Genomic DNA, 13386 nt, shown 5'->3' on the forward strand with positions numbered 1-13386 from the left:
CACAAATTACCTTCATGGTGATTGAAGTAGAGTAACGGAATTACGTCATTGTGGGCAAAAGAGGCCGTCGGCGCGCGTCACTGTGGGCAAAAGAGGCTGTTGCATGTGCAGCAGCCAGCAGGGCTGCGTACATGCGCAGAAGCCGGCAGCGCGGCATACATGCACAGCCGCCATTGGCGCCGTGCGCAGGAGCAGCAGCACCCCCGCCACACTACGGAAAACGGAGACCCACACACAGAGACCTACACACAAACGCACACACGAGGAATTCACAGTTAGTATAAATATAGTAGTGCGGCTCTGCGTGTAGGCGCCGGTTCGGCGCGCATGCACAGCAGCCGCCGGCGCCGTGTGCAGGTGCAGCAGCAACCTTGTCACAATTTGGAAAACGGAGACACGACAAACATACCCACAAACACAGAGATACACACACACACACAAACACACACACACAGGGAATTCATAGTTAGTGTAAATATAGAAGTGCAAATAGCTAAAACAGGTGGTGGGTGCCGAGCACGTGCGTTTTAAGTCAAACTTCTTTGTCTTTTGTCCCTGTTTTGTCACAGAAATTGTATTTGTGATGGTGGTGTTTTAAATTAAAAATCAAAACACAATTTCACTGAAAAAAACGCAAAGAAGTTTGACTTAAAACGCACGTGCTCGGCACCCACCACCTGTTTTAGCTATTTGCACTTCTATATTTACACTAACTATGAATTCTTTGTGTGTGTGTTTGTGTGTGTGTGTGTGTGTGTGTGTGTGTATCTCTGTGTTTGTGGGTATGTTTGTCTGTGTGTCGTGTCTCCGTTTTCAAAATTGTGACAAGGTTGCTGCTGCTCCTGCACCTGCACACAGCTGAACCCTGTTATAACGCGGTTCTCTGGATCCACCCGACACGACCACGTTATAATTTGAATCGCGCTAAAAAAAATGGCCGCCGCCATCAGGGATTCCGTGTCCGCCAGAGGGGGAGAGCTCTCCCTGAAGCCAGCGTCGCAGTGGCACCCCCAAGCAGCATTACCCGGCATCTGCAGCTGATCTGTGTCCTGTGCAGAGAAGCTTTGAGTCTGCGAGAGGGGGGGAGGATCTCACACAGTCTGGGCCGGGATGTCAGCTGTATGTGTGTGTGACCCTGGCCAGGAACCAGCTCCCTTCTCTCCGAACCCCCCACCCCCCCCCCCCCCCGCCTGGCAGAGGTACAGGGAGGGAGGGGGGAAAGGTGTGTGTATGGGGGGATGGGATGTGCAGAAAGGGGTGGAGTGATGGGCATGGGGGGGGGGTGGGATGGGATGTGCAGGGGGGGAGGGATGTGCAGAAAGGGGTGAAGTGATGGGCATGGGGGGGGGGTGGGATGGGATGTGCAGGAAGATGAGATGTGATGTGCAGGAAAGGGTGATGTGCAGGCAAGGGGGGATGTGATGTGCAGGAAGGGGGGATGTGATGTGCAGGAAGGGGGGATGTGATGTGCAGGAAGGGGGGATGTGATGTGCAGGAAGGGGGGATGTGATGGACAGTGGGGGATGGGATTTGATGTGCAGGGGAGTAGTGTGTGTGCGTGCGTGCGTGCGTGCGTGCGTGCGTGCGTGCGTGCGCGCGCGCAATAAAGCTTTAAAAAGAAATTCGCTTTTAAAAAACGGGAGCCACACTCACACTGCGTTATAAGTGTCACCCAGGAGTATTTATTTTAGTGTATAATACTTGCAAAATGTGGACTCATATCCTGAACCCTCAGGGTTTTAATGCACTGGTGTAGAAGGCAACTGTATTAGTTGCCCCATTCTTGTGATGGCACACAATTATTACTGGAATACATTGTTAACATTTGATATTATTTGCGTGAATTTAATCACATAAAAGTAAGGTATTAAATAATTATTTATAACAGTGTTTCATTTATTGGGGAAAATAAGGTAACTTTGTCTTTTCCTGTTATTGCATTTTGCTTGGTCAATATTGCAGCTAATTTGTTCAGCGAGATTTACCTGAGGAAAACCGCACCACAGTGATTATTATCTTGCTGTTTCTATACAGTTGCAAAGTTTGCAATACAAAGGATAAGTCTCCTGCTCAGTTTGATAGATACATGGTAAGTAGATGCATGCAGGAAGGTTCAATAGTCATGGGGGCACAAAAAGGGCAAGCTCTGCAAATAAGCACTCGTGACGTGAATTTTGAATGATATAAAACTAAAATAAATTGGCACAGAAAAAAATGAACACGGCACTCATTAGAAATAGTCCTGGGTGGGTCTGAGCTTTTGACTATCAGATCTTTGCACTAGGACACTAGACCTAGGTAAGTTTTTATATCTGCTGTATTGATAAAGTATTTAGGGGCCTATGCAGAGAGCAGCGAATTTTAAAAATGGCGAATTTCATAAAAAGGAGCTTTTTTGGAGAGTTTTAATCTCCATATGCAGAAAAGTGCGAATTCTGCTATGTTTAACATGGATGCGTCTGGCGAGTTTAAATTGGCGAGATTGGCGCTTCGGAAACATGTAAAAACAAATTCGCGCCTTTTTTTTTCCCTTTGCAATGGCCGCGAGCGCCAGTTTTTTTTGGCGAGGCAAAACGGAGACAATCGCGCCATTTTATTGGCGCGAACAGCCGCTAGATGCCGTTCGCGCCTCTCTGCATACGGATATATTTTAAACTGGCGAGATTGCGTTTCTCGCCAGCCGCGAGGCGAGTTTTACAAATAGAAATGAAAAATTGGCGCGATTTTCGGAAATCTCCATTTTCTGCTGTTTTCTGCGCGATTATCTCCAAAAAATGGCGAATTTCGAAAATTCGCTGCTCTCTGCATAGGCCCCCTAGTGTGGTACCTTAACGTGGGGGGCGCAAGGTTTTCATGGGGGGGGCACAGCGATTACAGAGGTCCCGTGCTCTCCCCCAAAGCATTTAAATTAAATGCCGGGGAACCGCGCGAGGCCTCTGTAACGTCTCCTACCTGGAGGAGCGCAGGGAAAAAACTTTGTACACCCCTGCCTTAATATCTGTTCACAGTGTGTCTGACAGGCTGTAGCATAGTAGTCCCTGACCCTCCCTGACTACTATGCTACAGCCTGTCAGACACACTGTGACCAGACAGTAACGTACCACACTAGACAATTTAGCAATACAGCAGATATAAATACTTACCTAGGTCTAATGTCCTACGCACACACTCCATGCATTATATATGTATGTCTGTGTGTGTGTAGATATACAGCTGAACCCCGTTATAATGCGATGCTCGGGATCCACATAATGAGACCGCGTTATAACTGGGATTGCGTTATAACTGGGATTGTAAAATGGCCACCACGATCAGCGAAGTCTTACCCGGCATCTTGTGACCCTCCTCTGTGCTCGAAAGTCAAATTGAAAGCTGTGCACGTGGGCGCAGCCTGATAAAGCAGGGAGAGGAGACAGCTGCCGATGCCAATTAAGTCAATAAATCATTGAATGTTATTTAAAAAAAAACCTTCGAGACGCTTATAAATCGGGAGCCACCCTCACACCGCGTTATAAGCGGATCTGCGTTGTAGCAGATCGCGCTATAACGGGGTTGAGCTATATGTACTGTATGTGGGTATATGTGTGTATATATATATATATATATATATATATATCAATCAACAGTTCACAGCACTCCGGTGTATTAAAAAGAAGACATTTTATTCAAGCCCTTAAAATACAAAAATGAAAACAACCGTGCAACGTTTCGGGTTGCCATGGCCCGGGCAAAAAGCAGGTGCCAGGGACAATTTTTTTTAGGTGTGCACGTCTATGAAATTTCTGTCCCGGGTGTACATACTGTGTATACTATATGTGTATAGTGTATGCCATGCATCTGTGTATGGTGTGTGTATCTGGTGTTTGTTTCTGTGTATTTACAGTATGTCTAAATTAATTTGCCAAGCCCTACTTATGAATATTTACGCTATCAATAGTTAACTAGTTTATATTACACGTGGCAAAAGTATGCCTTAAAATAAATAGATATTTCTCTGTTGGTTAAAATTGTTCTAAAGCAAATGCTTTCAATTTCAGTTATTTAAATGTAATTTCATGGTATGTGAATGAGCAAAAGAGAATATCAAATCTATTTGGAAAGTTATGCTGCCTGTCATGTATAACACATATTTGTTTTATTTGTCTAGATCTCATTTATAATAAGTGCAATGTGTTGTGCTGTAGAAGAGGTATATTTGATAAAACGATCTCTAAAAATGTTTTCCCCTAAAAACTTGAACCCAAAACTAAAAGACCCCAAGCAACTTCCACTGTGCCAAACTCCAATGCAGTTTAGTGGAGAGGGCAGCATTTGTCACAGATCAAGTAATTAAATCACCTAAGCCAAGAAAAATACAAGTAATTAACGAGACAGAGAAGGCAAGGCATGGCAGATTTTATTTTGGTATATTGTCATTGTATTGTATTTTATATTTATTATAGCTGGTTTCTATAAACTACTATCTCTCTGTCCCAAATACCTGGCATAGATAACAAGATTGAAGGATAGAAAGATAGACTGAAGGATAGACACCATATGGTCTCATGTGCAATCAACCAGACAGCAACCAAGGACATCATTCCGTCTGTCACAAAAAAGAAGACCGTGCTGACTCACTGTAGAAGTAAAGGCGTTTTATTTAACATTTGTGTCCTATGAAACCATTTGGTGTCTATCATTGTAACTATCTACTATGGCTCACTTTGGCTGTTAAATCTAAATGTTATGCCTAATAATTTGAAGGAAGGTTTCTTCATGTTACTACATTTTGTATAACAAACCATTGGACTTCATGCTTTGCTTACGATTAATTAAAGATTGATTTCTGGAAACTTTTAATGTTATTGCTCTCTGGGTGAAAGGTTAGGAATTAAGCACTTTCATGTCGCAGCCTAATGGTCACGGTCACGACCAGCCTCTCTTTCCATTACATTTACACAGGTAGTATTATCCTGCCCTAAATGCACCTCATCTGTCAAATATCATATACAGTAGCATAAGTGGCTAATGCAGAAATTGCAGAGATTTAGTTCAAAGTGCATTGTTCAACAACTAACCCAGAAATTAATGATATATCACTTCTAATGTAAAGTGAAAAACGCGGGGATCTGAACCATGAGGGTGACTGGCTCATATACTGTATGAAAGTTTACTGTAAGTAATACATAACTGATCAGTCCATAATTTCATATCCTATTCTTCTGACTGCAACTTTTATTTCAAAAGTTAGATTTTCATAAAGCGTCGCTGTAAAGAAACCAGGTTTATCCATTAACTGTGTCTTTTTTGTTGTGTGTGTGTACAGTATGTGAGTAAAGAATCAGCACTCCAATTTGGAACAGTGATAAAATATATATACAGTAGAGGCAACGTTTATTCTAACATTTGCCGTAAACTAGCCGGGTTACATTCTGGGTATGTGCTGGGTATGTGCTGGGTATGTTCTGGGCTAGTTTGAGGCACGTTTAAGGTATTTCTGCATTGACTAACGACCCATAGGATTAACACAGCAGGGATCCCTGGCAGTCCAATTCAGTTTGAATGGGACTGCCAGGGACCCCCGCTGTTAATCTGATAGGCCATTAATCAATGCAGAAATGCTGGGGCTAGTTTAAGGAAAGTTTAAGGCATGTATTCAGAATGTACCTGGGTGTTTCCTGGGTTTTTTGGGGAATTGCCACTGGTTTTTGTTCGAATAAGAGTTGCCTCTACTGTATATATTTTACAATATATATTTTTTTCTAAATATTTTTTATTTAGTTTTATATATATATATATATATATATATATATATATATATAAATATAACTAAATAAAAAATATTTAAAAAAATATATATATATAATTAAATAGATGATATGGATAATAACTGAATGCAAATTTAAAAAAATCAATTATTGATAATGCATAAACTAATGAAAAAAATGCAGTTCTAAAATAAGGGTAACCTTACCTTAAGATATAAAAACAAAAAGAAAGAGCGCAATGATCCAATAGTATTATGTAATATAAAATAAACAAATTTATTAAAATAGACAAATAATGCCCCTAAATTAATAAACAATGAGACAGATGTCATAACATATAAATAAGTGTGTATGTGAAACAGCAATGTTTAAAAACAAAACAAAGATACTTAGTATCAAGGGAGAGTGTCCATGTAGTAACTGTATCAGGGGTAGTCCAAGTACAACAAGAAAACCGGAGACAGTGAGGTTGAATCCAGTGGTATGTAATGGGGCTAGGTTTTTATCTCTCACCCACTCGTAGACATAGATAGTAACCGCAAGATCCGTCAGCTAAGCCTCCTTCCTGGCTATATGCTTTTCTGTGGAGGGTTCTTGTCACTTTTTTTTTTTAATCACCATAACTTAACTAAGTGTAGTGAAACCTATACCAAACTTTCAATTGCAAAGCCAGTATAACCAACCCCACACTGATGAGACCCTATAAGTTGAAATGGCTGTCTGTGGGTGTGTTTACTGGCTATGCATCTTAACCCAGGCTGTACTTTAAAGCTGTGCAATGCAGTAGGCATAAGCTTATAGGGGTCCATGTCATATGAATTTGAAGCAAAAGGTGGCACTGTGTGCTCATTTGCATGTCCTTTCCCTGAATCCCTTGCTGCAGTGGAAGCGCTGTGTGCTGGATGATAATGGTGAAAGGCGGGGTTGCAGACCTGTCTAAGACGTGTGAATGTGCTCATAGTAATGTTTCCATTTGCTATATGCTTTACTGTAGAGGGTTTTTGGCACTATTTTTTTACCCACCATAATGTAACTAAAGTGTCTCTCTCCCCCTCCCCCCCCCACCCCCTCCGTGAGATTTTGCCTAGACTACAGGCACGTGTGGTGCTGGTTACCTGTGAGTGTCCAGGAGAGATGAGCTTCAGCGATGTTGTGGGTAACAGGACAGGCTTTAGGTGATCCTCAGGTTAATTTTCTTTTGGTGACAGCGCCTCCAGTCACTGTAGGCTACAGCAGAGCTCAGGCAGTTCCTACCATGACAGTTCTTTTCTCCTACACTTCTGTCCAATAGACTGCGACTTAGCCAGAAGTATATAAAAGGGGTCTTTAGTTGAGGCAGCCACTACAGGTGGTATTACAGCATTTGCATATAGTGGAGAATGGGGTTCAGGCCCTTGGATGGTGCTAGCCAGCAGATAATATTGAGGCTTTGTGCTTTGCACAGATCTTGGTTCAATCAGCCCCAGGAGAGGCTGAGCTCCTCTTCCTTGACCGGGTGGGAAGGAACTGACTATAATTTGGAAGGCATCCTCCCTAATGCAAAAGGGTGGGGCACAGGGTCTGCACCATGATTGGCTGCAACACTGACCAAGTGTCACCTCCTCTCTTGCCACTCAAGGAGGCTGCGTGAGGTGGGTAAACCCCACAGAATAGCCTGTCACTGCATGTAGATACTAGGACTTACGTGACAGGAGGGCAGAAAGTTAGTCTGGACCAGCCATGGCAATATATGTTGCCATGCCACCTGTGGCTACTAACCTGCCTTTGTATTGACAGTATGCCCTGGTAAGAACAGGCCTTGCCAGCAGTTAAGATGGGGTTTTTCCCCTTCTTGGTGCTGCACTTGAGTGACACCTGGAGGCGGTGACATCAGGTCTGGGCTTGGCCAATCATGAGACAGACCTGGTGCCCTCCTCCTGGCTGTACTTAAGGGCAGTGCCGCCCCAAATTCAGTAGTGCCTCTACCTACATGAGAGGGGCAGTTCACACAGCCAAGAGCCTGACTATTGGGCCTTTTCTGGTCCTCTTCCCATCGAGGGAGAGTGATTGTGTACCATACCTCTGCCCCTGCTAGAGGGGCAGGGAAGAGCTGGGACTGCTGCGGGTGCCCTTGGCCTGTAGTGAAGGTCCAGGGACCATCCTTCAGTGAGTACCTGCCGTGTATGTGCTGCACAGAGAGAGACAATAAACCGTTCCTGTTAGTATACCTCCGACCTGGTGTGTGACCTTACTGGGGGGAGAGGTTATCGCTTCTACCATGGGAGATCATCTTCAGTTCCCCGAGCCTACGGCAGATGGAGGCGCTGTACTGCTAAAGATATGTGGGTAATGTACCCCAGCAACCTGATCCTGTGTCCCCACTACGGTGAACGACTCAGCCTTCCTGTTTACCAGCAGGTATCATGCACCACATACGTAGTAATGGCCAAATCTCCCACTGGGTGGGGGAAACACCGTTACATATATATATTATTTTTTTTTTTAAATACCAATGAAAATGTGTAATATAATTTTATTTTATCTGCAGAGCATAAGGTTATTTTTAGTCTAGCATAGGCTTGATGGATTCTAGTTGTCTATGGGAGCTCTCAGTTCCTTGGCAACACTGCAGACCACAATTTACAAACAACAATAATGGGAAATCAGCATAAAGCTATATTAAAACATCTGTCAAATGACAATAGTGCTACTAGGCATACGCTTTAATGTAGTTATCAAAAAACCATGAGGCTTCTATATCATTGGAGTGGGGAGGGGAGTTTCCTCATGGAAGGAGTGGCTTAGTCGTAAAAGCACAGTCCTAAATGTCAGAGTACCTGGTTTGATTTCCTAGTACTGTACCAGCTCATGTGACTTTTGGCGCGGCACTTGACCTCTGTGTCACAAACCTTCTGGTCCCTTAGGCCAGGGGTGAGCAAACTTTTTATGCCGAGCCCCCCTTTTTATCCATGAAATTTCTCGGGCCCCCCTGCCTGATGTAATCAAAATCCCATGAAAAAAAACCCTTTATTAAACGGTATACAATGTAAATACAAATATGTCTAAGGCCGCGCGTATAGTGCCCGCGACGTCACCCGTCGCCGCTAGCGAAAGTTGTATTTCGCTTTGAGGCGGCGGCGTGGGCGACCAGGCCATTGATTGGTTCAGGGGCTGTCACATGAGGCGACAGCCCCTTAGAAATCAAATATTGCCGGCTTCAAAAAATCACGTTGCCACGGCACGCTTACTATAAGCGCACGAGGCGGCGGCGACAATGCATTTGTTTTCGGGCGACGTCGCGTCGCCGGCACTATAAGCGCAGCCTAAATACTTACATACTTCAACAGCTCGCTCTTGCAAAATTAGGCTGCGTCCACGCTGCCGCTGAGAGCGGTGACATCACCAACTCTCCAAGCTTGAGTACAGGGTGTCCTGCATAATTTTGCAAGCACGAGCGGGGAAGTGTTTACACTTTTTTTTTATTATTTCTGTACATTCATAGTATGATTGATATAGTGGCAGCCTACCCTCTCACATGAAGAGGATCGCAGCGAAGCAGGCTGCCAGCGGAGGAGAGCAGGAACACAGCGCTATTGTAGGCAGACACCGGAGGGAGGGGCGTTTGACATCACAGCGCTGGGGCGTGCTCCTCCGCGTACCTCCGAATCACGTGGCCCCACCTGCACTATTCTATTTGGCCGCCCGCGCGCGCACATCTTTTTCGCCTGCACAACCAGGTTTTTTTTCTGCACGCGCCCCGCCTAAATAATCTTGCGCCTGGGGCGTCCCCCCCTCAGTTTGTGCAACGCTGCATTCAATCACAACACCCACAACCAACACACACACTCAATCACAACACACACACACACAACACACACTCAAATCACAACCAACACAGCACACACTCAATCACTACACACACACAGTCACAACCAACACTCACATAATCACCACCAACACACACAACACTCAATCCCAACACCCACACCCACAGACAACCAACAGGCACAGCGCGCACACACACACACACACACACACACACACACACACACACATCCACACACACACACACACACAACAATCCATATATATATACACACAAACACACACACACACACATATATATATATATATATAGATATACACACACACACACACACACACACACACACACACACACACACATTCACATACTTTATATATACACACACACATACACATACATATATAGATACACACACACACACATATATACACACACACACACACACACATACATATACACACACACATATACATACAAAACACATACACACACATACATATACACACACACACACACACACACACACACACACACACACACACACACACACACACACACACACACTGGGTGGAGGGAGTAACTAAACCTGCTCCGGTCCCCCCATGTGCTGCTGAAAACGGGCGGGTAAAAGACAGGAGGAGGAGAAGGGCTTGTCTGTGTGCAGGGAAGGCCCTGCCCCCTCTGCAAGGCCCCGCCCCCTCTGCAAGACACAGCAGAGAACTGGAAGCAGCCTCTGCACGGAGCTTCTGGCACAGCTCTGCCCGTCCCCAGGTTTCCCCGCACGCAGCCTGCGCCCCCCCTACATAATCGGGGCGCGCCCCACAGTTTGCGCACCACTGCCTTAGGCAACAGTATGAAAACCATGATCTCTCCAGATTTTTATCTCCATGTATGCAGCTCATTAGGTGTGAACATACTTTCAAATATTTGGCACATTTCAGTGCTGAACGCTCTAATGGGCCAGAAAGAGAAAGGTGGCATCCAGCAGACAGGAAAGTTACTGATTTGTCTTCTTCTATTTGCAGTTTAACCAAAGGATTACCACAATATATTGGGGGATTTGTCTCACATGTTTTTGAACAGTGTTGGTGTTTTATTTTTCCTGTACGGATCGAAAACAACATGTAAAGTTGTTAGAACGGAGCAATGTTACCGTGCCTGCCCTAAGTACAGATGTAGCCAGCAGTATTGTACCTGTTAACATGTTAAGGCATTAAGTAATACCGGACACCACATCATTGCACGCACATGAGTATACGTTTCAATGGCGCCACCGAAAATTTCTCATTAAATGCCGTGTTAGTTTTGACGCAGAGCATCGCATTGAGGGGCGCAATAACAATGGTTACATCTGTAGATATTGGTTGAGAAAGTGGGATTCCCCAAAATAGTGTTTCCTGTCCTCTTTCTTTACATGAAATATATTTTACAAATTGTAAGTGGCCTCCCTGGTATGTCGGTTTTACCTCCAAAATTATTTGGAAGCAAGGAGGCCTTTGGTTCTGAAGTGTGCTATTTTCTGCCTGGCGCTCAGCATGTAGGAAACAATATGGCCACCAGCGTCGGCTAATAGGAAACCACAACTGAGGACATTGCAGCTTCTCATTGGTGGAGGTCATATTGTTTTCCCAGGATGGGGACTTTAATCTCAGTATCGAGGCAAGATTGCTGCTTCAGATATTTGCGTTCGTTTGTTGTTTCAATTTAATTTACTTATTACAGTTTATTCTCGGAACAGAAAATCGGTGGGAGGGAGGTGGTAAGTCATCTTAAAGTGCAAGTGGCAAGAACTGTCCTGCCATTGGCAGATGGCAGGCTGCTATTTCACCCCTAATATAGGGATCCAGCTACATCTGGCTCAGGATGTAGTTTGCTTTTACAACTCTATACAGTAACTTTCAATGAACTTGGAAAGCCAGAGGAAAATAAAAACAGCAGGTGGTTTACAGCACACTTGTCTGGATAGATACAGACGTGTTCACTGTTTGCCGTATTGCACAAAAATATCATAATAAATCATCCCCTCCCCACCGCATTGAAATATGCCTCTTTTATTAACTATATTAAAAGCACAGTAGATTATGTAAATGATAGCAGATCGGGACATTTGCCATAAGTCTCAATGTGCATATTGCATGAAATATCATGTTCAATGTGCATTTTTATATTAATGTTTATGGATGTCTGTTAGAACAGATGAAACATCATGAAACGTGTGACTTTTATAGATACCTTTACATATAGAGTATACATTCTCGTCAAGACCAATATTATACAGAAAATGCCGTTATCTATATTTAATAAATGACATGCTAAGCAGGGATAACCGAAAACATGCACGGCAATATTTACCAACAAGTACTACTCCATCTGGATAGAGATGGGTGAACTTTTCGCCAAAGTTTGGGGCCGCTATGAAAATTGTTTTCGCGCATGATTGAACTTTAGCGAATTTGCCAAAAAAAAGTTCAGTTTGCCCAACTTTAAAAACCCCATCAATAATGTGTGAGCATACAATTTTGCCTATCGCCACTAGAGTTCATTCTGATAAACATTATTATGTCCGGAGAGAGAGACTCTTGTTCACTTGAGTTCCAAGTTCTAATAGCTGAGCCTAAACCTGGTAATGGACTCTGTAATGTTTGGGTTAGGTTGAAACAGGAAACACGGACGGTTGCATCTACAGTACATTTATTTATTTATAGTTACATGATTCATGAAACCTAAGAAAGTTTTCAGGGTCACCTTGAAACCTTGAAAGTGCTTCTCTGTGTCATGTTGTTGTACCGTAGGGTTACATGAGCATGTACTGATGTTCATCTGGTTTAATGCTTTATTCATGGGTGTATGCTATTACTTGAAGTTTATCCAGATTTTTTTACTCTGTGTTTTTTTTTTTTAATGTTGGTCACATTGTGGATACTGTGCCTCATTTTGCATTATTTTCCAAAAAATCTCTCAAATGTTAACATTCTTTATTTAATGATAACTTTGATATTCATCTGTTTTTGCAGTGCAGCTTTATTTAGAATTTCTTTTACATTTACTGATAAACTACTGTATTCATTTTGAGCGTTTTCTTTAAGAAGCCGCATTGTTTTCCAGCAAATCAAATGTACATACTGAACATTTGAAAAATGTCTATTATTTAACACCTCAAATGTAGGTTTTTTTCATAAATGATTGTCCTACTAGTATATTAGCCCACCCGATTTTTTTTTTAAACTAGTGTTATTTTTACAGCATTTGAATCAGAGTCCTCAGAAGCTCTTTCTAGCTCCAACCTCACTTGAATTTGTTTAGTGGGGTCCTCGCCTTTAAGGAAATCAAAATGGCCACCAAGTCTCACAAGTCCCACGAACCAATAAGAACTATCAATGTCTAATTCAACGGGATTGTTCTTTTTAAAGTACTTTCCCTTGTAAAATATTTTTACATAAATTAAAAACCTACACACCAATTGATAGAGCAGCAATGTGCGCGGCTCAGTCCACCTTGTTTTTTTTACTTCGTGTGAGCCAGAGGTTCTCCTAGTACAGGCGTCTCAAAACCAGTCCTCAAGAGCCGCACACAGGCCGGCTTTTATGGATATCCCTGTTTCAGCACAGGTGGCTCAATCAGTGGCTCAGTCACGCACTGGGGATAGGTTTGGAGACCCCTGTTCTAGTATAAGACGGCCTCTTTCTTTGCACCCAGTGTAAGAGGTATTGATTTCTATATTAGTAACTGTCTATTAAGTCCTCTAATACAGGAGATCGCCACAAAGGTGCTGTACCAAATGTGTAGAGAAATTCTGCTGAAATTGGATACAGCTTTTCTTTCTGTGTTTTGATT

General features: G+C 43.3%; 1 protein-coding gene across 4 annotated transcripts in view; it reads left to right on the plus strand.

The window, feature by feature from the left end:
• The window catches only part of NR3C2 (nuclear receptor subfamily 3 group C member 2), a 272459-nt gene that overhangs the window by 219073 nt on the left and 40000 nt on the right, over positions 1–13386 (plus strand). The window lies entirely within an intron of this gene.

This window comes from Ascaphus truei, chromosome 1 (genome assembly GCF_040206685.1).
Source record: "Ascaphus truei isolate aAscTru1 chromosome 1, aAscTru1.hap1, whole genome shotgun sequence".
Lineage (NCBI taxonomy): Eukaryota > Metazoa > Chordata > Amphibia > Anura > Ascaphidae > Ascaphus > Ascaphus truei.